The sequence below is a fragment of the Chrysemys picta genome, chromosome 5 (genome assembly GCF_011386835.1).
Source record: "Chrysemys picta bellii isolate R12L10 chromosome 5, ASM1138683v2, whole genome shotgun sequence".
NCBI lineage: Eukaryota > Metazoa > Chordata > Testudines > Emydidae > Chrysemys > Chrysemys picta.
The window spans coordinates 127,023,346-127,041,135 of record NC_088795.1 but is presented as its reverse complement, the minus strand read 5'-3'; the positions used below and the strand labels follow the sequence as shown (position 1 = coordinate 127,041,135).

General features: G+C 41.9%; 1 long non-coding RNA gene across 1 annotated transcript; it reads left to right on the top strand.

The window, feature by feature from the left end:
• The first annotated feature begins 4,183 nt into the window (after positions 1-4,183).
• LOC135983805 (uncharacterized) lies at positions 4,184-12,918 on the top strand. Its single transcript, XR_010601623.1, has 3 exons — positions 4,184-4,534; positions 5,783-5,850; positions 12,777-12,918. It is a non-coding gene; the product is annotated as an uncharacterized LOC135983805 (long non-coding RNA).
• The last annotated feature ends 4,872 nt before the right edge of the window (positions 12,919-17,790 follow it).

Below are 17,790 nucleotides of genomic sequence, written 5' to 3'. Positions count from 1 at the left end.
CCCCAAATATTTGTGTGAACTAAAACCAAAAATCCTTTGATATTAATGTTCCCAGATGACAAAACCAAAAAACTAAGCAGCTATTCGGAATTCAAGTGAATACTCCTCAGTGTTATTTTGCAGTACTTACTGCGGTTAAACAGGGAATGCTATAGAGTTGTGTATGTACAAATGGTGTGGAACTTCATAGTCAGCATACACAATAGGCAAAATTGTGTTCTCATTTACATCAGTGTAACGCTGGAGTGACTCCAGGAGTCAGTGGCATTATTCCAGATTCACAGCAGTGTAACTGAGAGCAGAATTTAGTCCATTGTCTTTGCTAAGGATGGTTTGCAGGAAATACAACGTAACCTGAACCTTTTTCCAGAACACACCTTGAAGCAAACTCAAGTCTTTTTGAAGTTCAAAAAATTGCAGTTAACTTTTTCTTACATTATGTCTTCACTCACCGGCACACTTCTTGGGTTTGGCCAGGAGCAGATGCAGATGTACCAAAATACTGCAAGACGTTGCTTCTATACCTATAGCTCTGCCAAAATAGGAAGTACTGGAAATCTCACAGGAAAACCTGATTTCATGATACTTCCGAAGAGGTTCAGGTGAATCTTTTTTTGAAGCAAATGGAACTGAATCCATGAAGTTTGCCTATCTCAGCAATGACTGCCATTTCCTGGCAACTCCTCCCATCTGCCTAACTTGCCAACTTTCTTTACACTTTTTCTTATTTAATCCTAATTTTACATTTTTGTTCTAATTTTCCATCTCTCCCTCCCAGTCACAAGCGATTATTGGTGCATTTATTATGCACAGGGATAAGAATTGCTGTGGTATTTACTCCTGTACAGTGAATTCTATGGCAACATCAACTATTGTCAATCATAGACTGAGTGTATGCAAATAACTGTTATTCAAAGTCCAATAAAATAGGTTGCCCACAAAAATGCACTAGAAATATTTAGTTTACAAATCCAGTTTCACCTCTTTAAACAAAGGACTCTGCTGGAGTTGTAACAACATATTCACTAATTTACAACACAGCGGTAGACAATGATAAAAACCTCCCTATAAAAAGACAAATATAATAAAGTTTCAATCTGAGACCTGAGGTTTTTTTTAAAAGTGTTCTTCTGATGTGGTCTTTGTGTTCATACCACAAGAAGAATCTCTTATCATTGGGAAATATCAGTTTGTAAAGATTTTTAAATGTCTCATGTTCCAAGTTATAACTTGGGAATGATGCAGTCACTGTGAGTAGTTCTGTGTGTCAGATCCTCCATTATTTTGACTGAGTTGGTGACAATAGAAGCTTCACTGATGGTGCTTTTCCAACAGAGGATCACTCAGCCTTTAGTGTAGACTAGTCCAGAGAGAGAGAGAGAGAGAGTTTGCTTATATACTGATACAGGTATATCTAGATCAGTGGTTCCCAAACTGGGGTTCGTGAACCCCTGGGGGTTCGCGAAATGTTACAGAGGGTTCTCGGGAAACAATTCCCTAATGGTGGACAGAGCTGTCCCTAGGGTGTGTCCCTAGGGCAGCATGGGGCCAGCAGCCCGGAGCCCCTGGACTTCCAAGAGCTAAGCAGATCAAAGCAAGCATCTCGGTCACACTGAGGAGATTTAAACTTCAAGACTCCTTATAAGAAAAGGAAAGGGAGGTGAATATTTTTTGCTGTTTTTAAAATGAAATAGTATTGTTTTTAAAATTATTATGAAGAACAAGTTTAAGCTTTGTTGTAACGTGCGTTGTTTGCCTGGACTGCTCAAGACCTGAATGCTTGTGTAGGAGGAACTCTTTGAGTTGGCTTCTTAAATACCTTCATGCTGTTTCACACCTGATACTCCTTGATGAAACATAGGAGCCTTGTTTTATAACAGGCTCATTCAAAGTGATACAAGCTACGAAAGTGAGATCTTGGAAGAGTGTTGCCATTTTCATAATGTAATAAAAATACTGTAATGATAAATAATAATTAATAATAAATAGTGTGTAATAAACATGTCATAAAAACAAATTTTATATTTCCAAGATCACTGCTTTTATAATTTATACTCAGGTAAAGGAGAAAAACCCTGGAAATATTAATTTTTAAGAGGGGGTTCACGAGACTTGACCATAGGCGTGCGCAGCCCATTTCATTAGGGTGTGCACCCGCCCTAGCCCCGCCCCATCCACTCCCTCCTACTTCCTGCCCCCTGACTGCCACCCTCAGAACCCCCAACCCCCTGCTCCTTGTCCCCTGACTACCCCCTACTGGGACCCCTGCTCCTAACTGCCCCCCAGGACCCCACACCCTACCTAAGCCTCCCTGCTCCTTGTCCCCTGACTGCCCCCCTAGGATCCTACCCCCTACCTGTCCCCTGACTGCCTCGACCCTTATCCACTCCCACTCCTATCCAACCGTTCCCTGACAGGACCCCCAGAACTCCTGACCCATCCAACCCCCTCTGCTCCCTGCCTCCCCCAACCCCTCTCCACACCCCTGCCTCCTGACAGCCCTCCTCCAGAACTCCCAACTCATCCAATCCCCCCCAGCTCCTTGTCCCCTGACCACCCCCTCCAGAGGCCCCCCCCAACTGCCCCCACAGGACCCTCCTTGCTCCCTGTCCCCTGACCCCTATCTACCCCCAACCCCCTGACAGACCCCGGGACTCCCATACTCCATCCAACCCCCCCTGCTCCCTGATTGCCCCCTCCAGAGACCCTAACACCCCCGCCCGGGATCCCACCCCTATCCAACCCACCCTGTTCCCTATCCCCTGACTGCCCCCACCCCTTATCCACCCCCCCGGCCCCGGACTCCTTACCATGGCATGAGATGAGGCTCCTAGCTTCCCCGCGGAGCCAAATGCTGCCCCACGGGAGCGCGCGCAGCCCCGGCCCCGAGAGCGCTGCGCACGAGTCAGCAGGGCTCCAGGAGAGGGGGGGAGGTGTCTGCCTCCCCGTGGAGCCAAACCCTGCCCCACGGGAGCGTGCAGCCCCGGCCCCCAGAGCGCTGCGCGCATGGCGGCAGGACTCATGGGGAGGGAGAAAGGCGGGGGAGGGGCCGGCAGCTTGCTGTGCTTGGCCGGGCACTCCGGCCAGGAAGCGCAGACCCCGCGGCTTGCCGCGCCTGGAGGGGAGAACATTTGCCCTCCCCGGCATTAGGGTGTGCCCGGGCACACCCGGCACACCCCGTGCACACGCCTATGGACTTGATGTGTTAGTGAAAGGGGTTCACAGGCTGTTAAAGTTTGGGAACCACTGATCTAGATACAGGTTGTGCCTACGCTAGAAGGGATTGCCAGTCAAGCTATATAGGTATAATATATTGGCAACCCCACCTAGGGTAGACACAACTTAAGAGAGTGCTTTTTTCTGGCATAGCTTGTATCAGTTCACCCAATAAAATAAGCAATACTAGCAAAATTACTTTTTTGCTGGTTTAACTGTATCTACAGTGGGATTTTGCTGGTATAATTTTTTTTTCTTTTACTGACATTACTACAGTATAGACCTGGCCTCTGTTTCTCTCTGGGGTATGTTAGCTCCCATTACCATGGCATCTGAGTGATTAACCTACTTTTGGTGGCATGTATAATCATGATTATTATTTATGTGTTGCTAGTGCCATGGGTGTAAAGGCATGTAGGAACACAGGTCTCTACCACAATGAAAATACAATTGCAGCCCCTGATTCAGCAAACTTACGACATGCAGGCAGACTGCTATGCTTCTATGAAGCCTCATTGAAATCCATGGAGCTCTGTGGATCCATGGAAGTCTGCCTGCACATTGTAAATTACAGGAGCCTAAGGCTGGGATTTTCAAGGCTATGTCTACCCTAGCCTTCTGCCACTATAGTTTTGTTGGTCAGGGATGTGAAAAGGTGTGATCCCTGACTGACTTAGCTGAGCCAGCAGAAGCCCCTAGTTTAGACGCAGTCATACTGGTATAATGCCGACCTGGTTGTCATCACTGGAGATCAAACCTGGGACCTCTTGAGCTTAATGCATGAGCCTCTACTGCCTGAGCTAAAAGACACATCTCTGTTAGCAAAGGTGGTAGCAGGGTCATCAATATCTAGCTGGCCTAGCCACCACTAGAGGGGGACAGAGCGCCATGCCGAGCAGGCAGCGGTCACACTGGCAAAACTTCACTGGTAAAACTTGTTTCTTTTAGGGACAGTGAAATGAGCTATACTGCGGAAGCACGGTTTTGCCAATATAAACTACATCCACACTGAGTGCCTTGCCAGTATAGCTATGCCAGCAAAGCGATCCAAATGGAGACATGGTCTTAGGGAATTAGGCACCCATTTCCCATTGTAGGCAAGTGGGAATTGATGCCTCAGTCCCTTTGACCGTTTTGAAACACTCAGCCTCCATAGATAGCACTAACTTACACACCAAGGACAGACTTAGAAAGGCGAACAATGCAGGATTCATTCCCTTTTTTGGTATTTTTTAGCTTCATCTATTTTCTCCTTTTTTTTTTGTTGTTGTTGTTGTTGCTGCCATGAAGATAAGAAACACCCAGGATTTGAAGGAAGGTAAGATAGTGGCTGTTTGGAATTTTATCAGTGTAATTTTCTCCTGCATATGGGTAAATATTTGAGAAGGCATGGTGGTGTTTGAGAGAAGCAGACTGGTGGGCAATAAAGGCTGCGAGCAAAGGCAAAGGTCAATGTGGTAGTAGGTTACTAGATCAGCTAGGTAGAGTGGGGCTAAGTTATGAGGGGCCTGAGACGTAAAGACCAGAAACTTGTGTTTTGGTGAAGAGGGAGCCAAAGGAGGGACTCGAGGTGGTGGTTGATGTGGTCAGAGAGACAGGCTGAAAAGATTATCTTAGCAGCAGCAGGAGTCTGAATAGATTGGAGAGGAACAGATTGCAGTAGTCAAGACCAGCAAAGAAGAGGTTGCAGTAGTCAAGATGTGAGATGACGAAGGCTTGGAGGAGAGTTTTGGCTGAGTGGATGGAGAGGAAGAGCTGGAGTTTAGAGGTGGTGTGGAAGAAAAAGTGATAATTTTTAGATGTTGCTTGAAGAGGTAGGTTGAGTGAACGAGCCAGATCAAAGATGTTAACCAGGTCATGGGCCTGAGTGACTGGGAGGATGTAGTGCTGTCCATGATAGAGTAATCAAGCCAATTTCATTTCCCAGCGCTCGTCCACAAATGCAATGTTGCCACGGTATCTGGGCTGCAAATGCTGCAGGAGAATATTCCTTTGATTAAAAAAAAATCTGTTTAATCTTAAAAATAAGAAAAATGACATTGACCCTATGTTTTATAAAAAAGTTCTTGTAGACTCCACTGAACCAGCTGCAAAGTGGGGAAAATAATATTAACTTACCTCACAAACTGGGATTTGTGGCCTAAAGGCAAAGATTGTGTCAATAGCAGTGTCAGGTAGAAAATTCCTCAGTCCCCTGTTCTAACAAGCCAGTTCTGCAACACTCAGTCTACAGCATATAGCTAGTATGCTGTAAACTATTGTGAAAAGAATCCTGTGATTTGATTACTTCAATAATCTCAACATCTAATTCTAATTTTTCAGGTACATATTCAGAGCTAAGAATCGCTCTCATCTGAATCGTGTTTTTTCTTCAAAGTTTCAATATGGCTCATCTAGGGAAACAGGGTGACATTTCTTGGGTATTTGGAGGTTTTTGTTTGTTTGTTTTTTACCTCTGTCACTACCCTCTAAAACAATATTTTAGAAAATGACAGAAGCTGCGTTTGTGAAATGTCATGATCACAACCAATCACACTGATTGCCTGCTATATTTATCGTCTACCAGTGCCCCTGCCATCAGTTGTTTCTTGAAACTACAGAAGTCTACAAATTGAAGCAGGAGTTACTCTCATGGTGAGTTGTCTTAACAACTTTCTGCAGTATCTTGTCTTAGTATTAGAGCTGGATGAACTATTCATTTCAAACACTGCCCAGTCTGAATTTAGTGCCTTCTCAATCAGGGATTGAGTATTAAGTACTAGTATTAAGTATCCACCAAATACCTTTCAGCCTTTGGGTTATTTGCTTTGACGAATAAGTATTCATTGTGTGTGATTGGTCATCTGTGTCACATGGTATTGTTTCTGCTCCTTGATTGGATGACTGACACCTTTTAAACAGAAGACAAATCAATAACTAAATCCGAATACAAAATTTCAGACAATCTGAGGTAAAATTTGTGAAACTTCAGGTTTGCAGATATGTGGTGTTTATCTGAATATGTACAGATGATGAACAGCAGCACATCATCAGTCCTAGGAAAGCATACTTCTCATTCCTTTTATTTGGGAAAATATTCACAGAGAAGGATTTGTTTTTTTTAAATATTATGCATAGTGGTCTGCTTAGTTGTCTCCTTACATACTGCTGGAAACTGTGTGATGCCTGTGATTTAGGTATGCTCCACAAAGCACTGAGAAGGAGCCATTTCATTGACAAGCATTTCCTAAGTCTTTCACTTTGTTCCCAAAGCAAAAAGACAGCAGAAATACAACCTATAGCTGCTCACTTACTTAGTGGTGCTTCTCATGTAGGTGTGTAACACTTGCACTCAGATCTAAATTTTCAAACTAGGTGCCCAAATTTAGCCAATGAAATCCATATTTAGGTACTTGTGATGGGGTTCCTGCAATGCAATCTGGACTGTGGGACCGCTGAGCCCTCTATCCCACCAACCTCGGGTATCTCTCTCACTCTTTGATGCTGCTGGCAAGCTACACACCTTTGGCAGGTACTGCACTTACACAGACATCCACAGGCAGGGACACGCCCAACTAAGTTACATGAATGCTTTCCCCAGCCACTCATGAACCAACAATAGAGAGGCTCCAGCCATTTACCCCCAGTTTCCCTGTCTCGCACCCCAGAACTGTACTGTCTTGCCCTGGTCAGAAGCCTTACCAGTGTAAGTTCATTACTCAATCTGCCCCTCCCTTGATGTGGCTCTGTGGATGAGGGGAAAGCGGTGGACGTGTTATTCCTTGACTTTAGCAAAGCTTTTGATACGGTCTCCCACAGTATTCTTGCAAGCAAGTTAAAGAAGTATGGGCAGGACGAATGGACAATAAGGTGGCTAGATCATCAGGCTCAATGGGTAGTGATCAATGGCTCCATGTCTAGTTGGCAGCCGGTATCAAGTGGAGTGCCCCAAGGGTTGGTCCTGGGGCCGGTTTTGTTCAATATCTTCATTAATGATCTGGAGGATGGCATGGACTGCACTCTCAGCAAGTTTGCAGATGACACTAAACTGGGAGGAGTGGTAGATATGCTGGAGGGTAGGGATAGGATACAGAGGGACCTAGACAAATTAGAGGATTGGGCCAAAAGAAATCTGATGAGGTTCAACAAGGACAAGCACAGAGTCCTGCATTTAGGATGGAAGAATCCCATGCACCGCTACAGACTAGGGACTGAGCGGCTAGGCAGCAGTTCTGCAGAAAAGGACCTAGGGGTTATAGTGGACGAGAAGCTGGATATGAGTCAACAGTGTGCCCTTGTTGCCAAGAAGGCTAACAGCATTTTGGGCTGTATAAGTAGGGGCATTGCCAACAGATCGAGGGACGTGATCATTCCCCTCTATTCGGCATTGGTGAGGCCTCATCTGGAGTACTGTGTCCAGTTTTGGGCCCCACACTACAAGAAGGATGTGGAAAAATTGGAAAGAGTCCAGCGGAGGACAACAAAAATGATTAGGGGGCTGGAGCAAATGACTTATGAGGAGAGGCTGAGGGAACTGGGATTATTTAGTCTGCAGAAGAGAAAAATGAGGGGGGATTTGATAGCTGCTTTCAGCTACCTGAAAGGGGGTTCCAAAGAGGATGGATCTAGACTGTTCTCATTGGTACCAGATGACAGAACAAGGAGTAATGGTCTCAAGTTGCAGTGGGGGAGGTTTAGGTTGGATATTAGGAAAAATCTTTTTCACTAGGAGGGTGGTGAAGCACTGGAATGGGTTACTTAGGGAGGTGGTAAAATCTCCTTCCTTAGAGGTTTTTAAGGTCAGGCTTGACAAAGCCCTGGCTGGGATGATTTAGTTGGGGATTGGTCCTGCTTTGAGCAGGGTGTTGGACTAGATGACCTCCTGAGATCCCTTCCAACCCTGATATGCTATGATTCTAAGATACACACTAGCCTTTGTAAACTGAGCTGAGCTTTCCCAAGCACTTCAACCAAAACACACTGTTTTAGGTAAAATATAAAACAGATTTATTAACTATGGAAAGCTAGATTTTAAGTGATTGTGAATAGCAAGTGTAAAGATCAAAGTTGGTTACCTAAAAAATAAAAGTAAATTTGCAGTCCGAGTTCTATAAACTATACAGGATTTGAATCGAGCAGTGTCTCATCCTGATAGATGGTACAAACAGGTTACAGATCTTCAATACACAGACTGGAACTGCCTTTCAGTCTGGGCCCACCCTCCCCAGTTCAAAGTCTTTGTCTTCCAGACCTGTTTCCAGGTGTTGAGTTGTCGGGGAGTGAGGCCAAGTCATGATGTCACTTCCACTCTTTTATAGTTTCTTCCAGCTTGCTGGAAAAATAAAAGTGGCTTGATTTTTCATAGGACTGGGTCACCTACGGTTCCCTTTGTAGTCGAGGGTGTTACTGGAAAGAGAATGGTTGACTAGTTGGGATTCTGTTTGGCTAGTTTTTCTGAAATTTATTTGGCATATACAGAATATCTGATGGTGTGTTCTGGGTATTACACATTCTGGCACACATTTGTGATGAGTGCATAATTCACCGTGGCAGTGGATAGGCATTGGCATGGGAGTCAGGAGACCTGGACTCTGTTCCTGGCTCGGCCAGTGACCTGCTCTTGGGCGAGTCACTTCATTGTTGTTGTTATTTGTATTACAGTAGCGCCTAAAGGCCCTAGCTGAGATCAGGGCTCTCTGTTTTTTTCAGGGGGTTGGGTTTTTTTATGCAAACCTGAATTTTTTCAATGAAAATGGAAATCTTTCTGCGAAAAAGTCAACTTAATCAAAAGCCATTTTCCATTGAAAACATTTTGATGGCCATTTTTTCAACCAGCTTTATTCAGTACTGGCTGAGGAAGAACAATGCAACCTGGTGAATTACCAAAATCACTTCCCACAGGTTTTCTTTAGAGATCTCCCATGTAGTATTGACTGGTCCCATCCAGATTAGGTTGTGATAGCTAATGAGACCACAAATGGAGGGGATGTGGCTGAGAGCTATGTTAATAAATTAATATCAGTGGGATGAGTCCTGTTCTTAGTTATACCAAAGCAAATGTCTTGACTTCATAGCAGTTGGACAGTACCTGTGAGCAAAATTTGGCCCTAAAAATGCAGCTTCTTTTAAAAGAATTCAGATATCAGTTTTATAGTTCTGCCCCGGGAAATCTCATCAGCTCTGTTTTCATAATTACTTCCCTAGAAGCACAAGCACAGTAATGACATAAACTTTAATTTTGTGAATGTTCTGTGATGTAGACCTTGAGAAAAGCCTTATCTTTGTATTCATATTTGTGTTCTTAATTGCAATCAATATGGTGAGAAACTATTTGATTCCCTAGTATACCACATTATCTGCTATAAGAATAAACTACAGTGCAGATTATGCAAATAATATTATATAACCACAACAGTTATTGCAGTGTCTTCCTTAGTGTATATATATATATCAATGTACTGCAGCAATTAAACAGTGTAGTGAAACCATAGCAATTACCATTCTAAATTATCATAAGAAATTCACTATATACCATAGTATAAATCATTTCCTTATAGAAACTACTGGGTATGTTCTTTGGTTTTTATTTTAAAGTCCTTATTACTTGTCATTTAAATATGGTACCAAATGATTTATACCCCATATTTGCAAGTACATATTGAAACAACTATATAATGTTTGCAAAAAATCCACTGTAATGACTACAGCTATGCTAATTTACCAGTTTGCTATGGTATTTTTTAAAGAAGGAATCCAATAAAGTTTTTCTTTTTTTCAAAATCCACCCAGAACCAGATAGGATGTATATATGATCTGATTCTTGGTAAAGCGACCCTCCCATAATTTTAGGGGATTTAATTAGGAATTAAAGTGCAGCAACCACTGTGCTGAAATCTATTCATTTTTTAAATCAGCTTTCTTTCTAGGTAGTAAACAGACTCCCACTAAAACTTGTGCATGATTTTAATTACAGATAAGTTTCTCTTTAAAGGCCAAAGCATTCATGCTCAGGTTGCTAAGCTGAATTCAATATATCTATATGTTAAAGGTAGCAAGCTAATGTGTAAACAGGGAAAATATTGGAACCAATTGCTGTTAATTTGGTTTTGATCAATTCACATTGACCATACTTTACATGCAAATGAGAGTTGTGCTGGGTTATCCCAGATTAAAATAGCTGAGATACTGAACTCCTTTTAAAAATCAGCCTTCAACAAGAAGAATAAATAGAGAAGTTTGGAAAACTAGAAAATAAGAAAGATCAGGTATAAAGAGATATTGATAAAGAGCAAGTAAAGAATATATCTGAACATGTACTGCTTATTTTGGGCCAGACAGAGGTCAATGTGACTCCAGTAGAACCTTGATTTTATGAGCAACCAGTTTTATGAACCAGTTTTTCAAACCATTTTTTGCTACAGAAAAAATAAATCACATAACAAAAGCGATGTTGATGAAGAACAAGTTGACATCCCTTCACATTCCAATGCCTTCAGTGCATTGGAAATCACTTTGCAGTGGTTTGAAGGAAAGGAAGAAAGCAATGCAGTGTACCATAGTGCAACTTATGCACTGTAGCTACTGTAATTTTGAGATCTTCGCTTTTATGAACTTTTGAAGCTTATGAACTCATCAGATCCCCAATACGTAAAACAGGGGTACTACTGTATTGGTGTAGTAAGACACTACTCAGAGTAAGTCAGGTGGCAGAATCTAGCCCCAGGTTAGGATAATATGCATTTTATAGTAGTAAGGGAGTTAAAAAGTTAACGTGTGTAAAACATACCATTATTTTTTAAAAGTCTTGGAAAACTTTGCAGATGCCAATGACTGCAGAAAACCAAACGTAATACCAGTTTTCAAAAAAGGAAAGAAAAATTATCCTGGCAGTTGCCATCTGGAAAGCATCTAATCTACACCTCTAGTAAAATAATAGGCCTTAGAGTAAGGGGGGAAAATTATTACTAAATATTTAGAGGATAATGGGACCATGAGTGGAGAGCAGCATGGATTTATAAAAAGAAATGTTGCCAGGCAAACGACTGCTCTTACAAAATTAAGCCCCAATCTTGCAATGGCTTATGCATGTATTTAACTTTGCTTGCATTAGTTGTCCCAGTGAAGTAAATGAAACTAGTCATATGCGTAAAATTAAGCACGTGAGTAAATCTTTGTGAGATCAGGGTCTTACTGGATGAAGGGAAAACAGGAACCATTAGATATTTGTAGTTTAGTGAATCATTTGATACAGAGTCTAACAAAATCATACTCAGAATTCAAACTGGCTTGAAATGAACACTGTCTGTTAATAAAAAATGCTGAAAGAACAAACTAAACATAATAAATGGATGTAGATCATATTGTGAGGAGTTGTCTAGTGGGCTGCCACATGGCTCAGTATTAGGACCCGACATAGAACCTAATTAATGAAAGCACATAAGTACATGTTTACCTTTAAGCAGGTGATTAAGTCTCATTGACTTCATTGGAACTTAAACTAATGGTTAGGTGCTGTCCTGAATAGGGAAATATCCCTGAATTGGGGCTTTATTAAATATCTTTAATGATCCAGAAAATGCAGTAAACTAAGCTGTGATGAGTTGTAAAAACTGGGGAGGGCCAATATATATAATAAGGAACCCTGGAGAGATTAGAAATGTGATGAAAACAAATGAGATACAGCCTTGAAAAATCAAAGACAGCTAATTTAAGGGGGGGAATATCTAAAACATGTATACGTGTGGCAGGAGTTTGGGGAGGGCATGGAAAGCAGTTATATATCAGCTGCCTGGGGGGAAGCACTCATGTGTTTTACTTGAAGCATGATTAGGGACTTCAACATCTCTGTTTGCCTCTCCATCACTCTTATCATCCACTCCTGGGCCTTTACAATGCGCTCCTCACTCTTCTTTCCATCCTGCCTTTCTATTTTAAATATTTCCTTCAGGGTCTTTCTCCACTCTCTGTGTTCTCTTTTTTTGGCCTCTTTTTTTTTTTTTTTTTCACTGCTCAGGGTGGCAAAAAAGCTGGAGCCGGCCCTGTTTTCCCATTAACCTCACAAAAATTATTTGAAGTGAACCTTTCTTTTTGTGCAGGAGGGGAAGGTAATGGGGTGTTCTGTTAATTACACCGGAGCTTTTGGAAAGCCAGACAAAATGAAAATAAATATAAAATAAATGCCAATAATAATAAAAGGGCCTTATCCTCTTTTACACAGTGGCAATGTGAAGGGCTCTTAAAGTGAGCATCAATAAGGCCACTTTTAAACTACCAGAGTGTTGAAAAGGAGCCTTAATGTAAATAAGAATCAGGAGCAAAAGTGTTCCAGTGCATTAAAGGAGAAATTTTGCCCCCTCCCTACACAAAACCCAAAACACAGAGGCACTTGAGTTGTCAGTCCCTGAGGGTGCTAATGGCAGAGTGTTTTCCTGCTACGGGCCTTCATTTTAGGAACTCACCTCCCCATCTGAAATATCCTAAATTAGTTAACCAGAGCATACTGCAAAGACCATGCTCAAACCTATACACTGTTGGGCATATTAGAGATTCATGTCTAATTTGTTCTCTACTATTACTCCTAGGTGCATTTCAGGATTAGCACTGTTTTCCAGGTCTCTTCCCAGAACGTCTCGGTACCCTGTTGAATCCACCCATGATAACTGGACTTACACACAGCTATGAGAGCCTACACTGCCCTGCACTGTTATCTCCCTTCCCACTAACCCTTTTGTGAGTGTTGTTAATTGGTATTTTATAAAAACAAACTCTCTGGAAGATAACCAATATATATTTGTCTCTTACACCTGGTGATTGCTGCTGGTAGTAATACCTATTGGCCTAGTTTGATTATTTGCTGACTGCAAATCCCGGTCAGGAATCATCACAATTTTCATGCACGGCGGCAAGTTAACAAAATATGGCAGAGTGCTGTATAGAAAGATACTTTACTGGTTCTCATTATCAAAATGTTGCCTCAAAGCCTCCCTGATTCGAATATCCCCCACATTGTGCCCCTCTAACAGCCCAGGTATCTGGCTGCTCAAATTCAGCATCCAGGCAATCCATCTTTGCACTCCACCCTGCGGTAAACTCTTCACCCTTAGCCTCACAAATATTATGGAGCACGCAGCAGGATGCTATGACCATGGGAATGTTTTCCTTATTTGGGTCTAATCTGCCATAAAGGCAGCGCCAGCATGCTTTTAATCTGCCAAAGGCAAATCCCACGGTCATTCTGCACCTGGTCAGCCTAGTGTTGCTCTGTGACAGTCTTGTGACAGCCTTGATGCTGTCCAGGTTTCCTGTGTAAGGTTTCATGAGCCATGGGAATAAGGGGTACATTGGGTCTCCCAGGATCACTGTGGGCATTTTAACTATATCCCCACTATAAGCTTCTGGTCTGGAAAGAAGTTCCCTGCTTAGAGCTTTTTGTACAGGCCAGTGTTCCTGAAGATGCATCAGACAACACAGAGTGGTCCAGGAAGGTGCATCAGTGAAATGCCCACAGTGATCCACAAGCACCTGCAATACCATAGAGAAGTACCCCTTTCTACTGATGTACTCCATCGCAAGATGGTCCAGGGCCAAAATTGGAATATGCATGCCATCTATCGCCCCTCTGCAATTAGGGAATCCCATTACTGCAAAGTCATCCACTATTTCACACACATTGCCAAAAGTCACAGTTCTTTGCAGCTGGATGCGATTAATGGCCCTGCACACTTGCATTAACACAGCCCCAACAGTCAATTTCCCGACTCCAAACTGATTTGCCACTGACTGGTAGCAGTCTGGAGTCACCAGATTCCACACAGCAATTGCTCTTCTCCACCAAAAAGGAAGCTGTCATTCTAGTGTCCTTGCGCGGTTGTGCTGGAGTGACCGCCGCACACACTTCCTAGAAGCTGGCTTTCCTCATCTGAAAGTTCTGCAGCCATTGCTCATCATCCCAGACCTGCATAATGATGTGATCCCACTACTCAGTGCTTGTTTCCTGAGCCCAAAAGTGATGGTCCACCATGTTCAGCTGCTCTGTGAATGCCAAAAGTAATCTGGTATTTCTTTTCATGGCACACGGTAGGTCAGGCAGCTCTGATTCCTGTTCAGTTTGGGAGAGCATGACCATCCGTGATGTGTTCATAACAGTGACCACAACAGTAGAGAGCAGTGTGGGGTCCAGCCTTTCAGACAGAGATGGTGTGCTCACAGTAAATAGGGGCTGTTGAAAAATGCTGCAAAACGCAGTCGGAAGTCCATAGAATGTTGGGATGGAAAGAATTGCATTGTGGGATGTGGAGCCCACACCAATGATGCACTGCAATCCACTCCGCCTTCCCACCACTCCTGGCAGCAGGTGATGGTGAGTAGCACAGTGGGATAGCTACCCACAGTGCACTACTCACTGTTGATGCTAGAGCATCAAGTGTGGACGTGCTCTGCAGACAGAGGGAGCGTAGTGTGAACATGCACAAGTGATGTAATTATAGCAGTTTTTGATTGTCAGCTTAATTTGCATCAACAAAACTCTGTAGGGTAGACAAGGCCTAAGGCAAAAAAGGCAACAGAAAATGACTGTTTAAACACTGGGAAATCCAATGGCCTTCCTGGCTTTCAATGCAACATGCAATGAGTAATTCAACTGCATTTGCATTAAATGTCTCTACAATCTTTTATTGGTGATCTTTCTAGGGAAAAAAAGTGGAAGAAGAGAAACGTGTAAAGAAAATATAGATAAAATGAGATCCTGCCCAAACCATGTTCTAAAAATTGAGCCCCTCCCCATATTATTAGGTATGAAGAATTTTGGATAAAGCACACACATGCTTAACTTTACACACACAAGTAGTCCCATTGATGTCATTGGGACTATTCAAATGCATACAGCTAAATGCTTGCATAACTGTTTGCAGGATTAAAGATTGAATATAAAACAAAAAGCAACAGGCAACAAGCATAACAAACAATGGGGATATAAGGAGAAGGTAGGGAAAAGGTCACTGATAGTATCATGCAGTTACTCAAGTCAATTTTATACACAGATTGAATCGATACACTTTGATGCTTAAACAATGGACGTACAATCTTGTTACATTTTTGCATATTTTATGAACTGGAGACCAGGTTCATCCTTTAAATTGCTAACTTGATATAGGTGAAATATGTAGATGATCAGTAGCTATGGAAAAGTGTTACTTGAAATTTATATTCCCAAATCTTTAGAAAGGCAAATCTTTGCATTCTTTCAGTACCTCTCTGGATATGTATCTAAGATTGCCCCAAAGTGAAATACACTCTGACCATTCTGTGCTCTTGAATAGATAAGGATTTATCCACTCTGAATTTGCTACAGGTTGGTTTCTTGCTGCAGAAAACCATTGTGGATTTTTTTAAAAAATAGAACATTTTAAGAATTCGATTCAGGTATAGGATCACAATAGACAGCTTTGGAGTTGTGGGATATTTTTCAATGTACAGAATTAACATCCTTTAAAAAAAAAAAAAAAGATTGAGAATGAACTCAAACCAAACTGTGACTTCTCTAATTCTCTACAGCTTTCCCCCTGTCTTTCAGCACTGAACCCAATCCTCAGTTAGTTCAAAGGATTTAGGTGAATAAATGCTTCATAATCTTTTTCTTATTTAACCATTGTCCCTGTGCAGGTTGGGGGTTTTCCTTGGCTTCCAACAAGGCAAATTCAAAGCATACAGTCAGTGCGCAAAGAGGGTTTCTGTTTTCTCTTGACTTGTTCCTGGTCCTGTGTTCTCCTTTCTTTTTCTGTGTTTCCTTGAGGTTTTGTTCATTTGTTTTTCCAAATTTAGACATTTACAAACCTAAAGACCAATTTCAAATGTTTTTTTCTCTTTCTAAAAACAAATTTACAAGGCAAAGAGCTGTTTCTAAAGAAAAAATTGCCTTGTGATACTTCCACCTCAAACAGCACAAAGCGTTTGAAAGGCAATGCATGTATTTTACCTGGGTGTTCTCACATATGTGAGCGTGATAGTTTCTCAGGCATCCCAATGGAAGAACAGCCACTGCAAAAGAGTAGGGAAGCACCATGTCCCTGTGATCTGACCCGCCCCTTAACTTTGAGAATGTGTGGCATTGTGGCTTCAGACCCGTTGCTCCAAGGGAGGGTTTCATACCTTTGGTGTAAAATATTTTTCTTCTCCTCAAGAATCATCTGATTGTTTTTTATCACTAGACTGTTCAGGGGACCTGCAATGAGCTGAAATAGTGGAATGGCCCAAAACTCATTCTGTCTCTCTCTTGAGTTCCCACAGGACCTAGGCCTAGCAGTTCACAAAATCAGTGTAACCGTTCATTGCGTGAGGCAGAAACGCTGGGATCAATTTTAGAATATAATGAGGAGGTTTAAATGTTCTCAAAATACCATTAAATGCTTATTTTCTCCCATTTCTAAAGATACTAAAAAAAAAAAGGGTAGACTCCAAGCACTCTTGTTAGTTTATGTGGTGAGACTGATAACAGTAATCCATTAAGGCATATGTCCGTGCAAAATCCTTTTGTAGGGAGTCTTCACTTTCTTTTCCAATTACACATTTTCACCCTCCTAATATATAAAGAAAACCTTGTATTATTTAATCGTTGTCTGCACAGTCTGTGGCCTCCATAGAGCTAAGAACAACAATTGCTGTGTTTTAAAAGGGTATGGTTTGTAAATTGTTATATTAACCACCATTTTAATATAATTTTTTTGCAAGTATTGGTTTGATAGTTCACAATAACCTGTAAATGTTGGAAAATTAAGTTGAGCTATTTGGTTTTGTCTTGGCATAATTTCCAAAGCATAAAACCATTTTTATAACAGCATGGGGTTAATATGCTCTCTATCGTTCCATGTAAAGCCAGAAAAAAGTCAAGGAGGGGAAGAACTCTGCAGTGGTATTATAATGGAATGAGAGTAAAAGTAAAATTTCATGCTAAGCAATTTGCGCCATATTTTTCAGCAGCATCCCATAGTCATAAATGACATTTGTTTGCAAGTCTTGTGAGTCATTTATTATACTTACCATTGTGTACATACAGGATGTGCTTGCACGTGTGTGTATGCAGATCTAGATAACAATGCACACACACAGATGCCTAAATAGGAGGCTAAAGTAAGGGCGAACAGAAGAAAGGTCTTCCTCCTTTCCCTGACCAGTTTTCCTCTATAGCGCCGCCTCCTCTTTGGTTGCCATAGTGTGAACGCCCCCTCTTGTTTCAATCTACTTTAACCATTGCATATGTATACATGCGAGCATGTATCTATTTATCTTAGGAGTTTTATACGGCCACTCACCCCCATAGAGTCTGAGTGCCTTCTTCATAAAATAGTGACATTCCTAATTGACTTCATGGAATCTCTGTCTCCTCTTTTTTGGGTGAGTGAAAGCTCTGCTTGGGGTAGCCTCTCTCTTGTGGTGTAAAAGAGAGGAGTCAATTGATGTAATGAATGTTGTTCTGAATATGGAGGGGAAAAGTGACCAAACAGGAAGGTTTTCAATGTTTTCTAAAGGCTAGACCCTGAATTTGTCCTCTAGAAGTCTGTGTCACAGCTAGTTTGCCTCAACTGAGGATGCTTTTGTGCT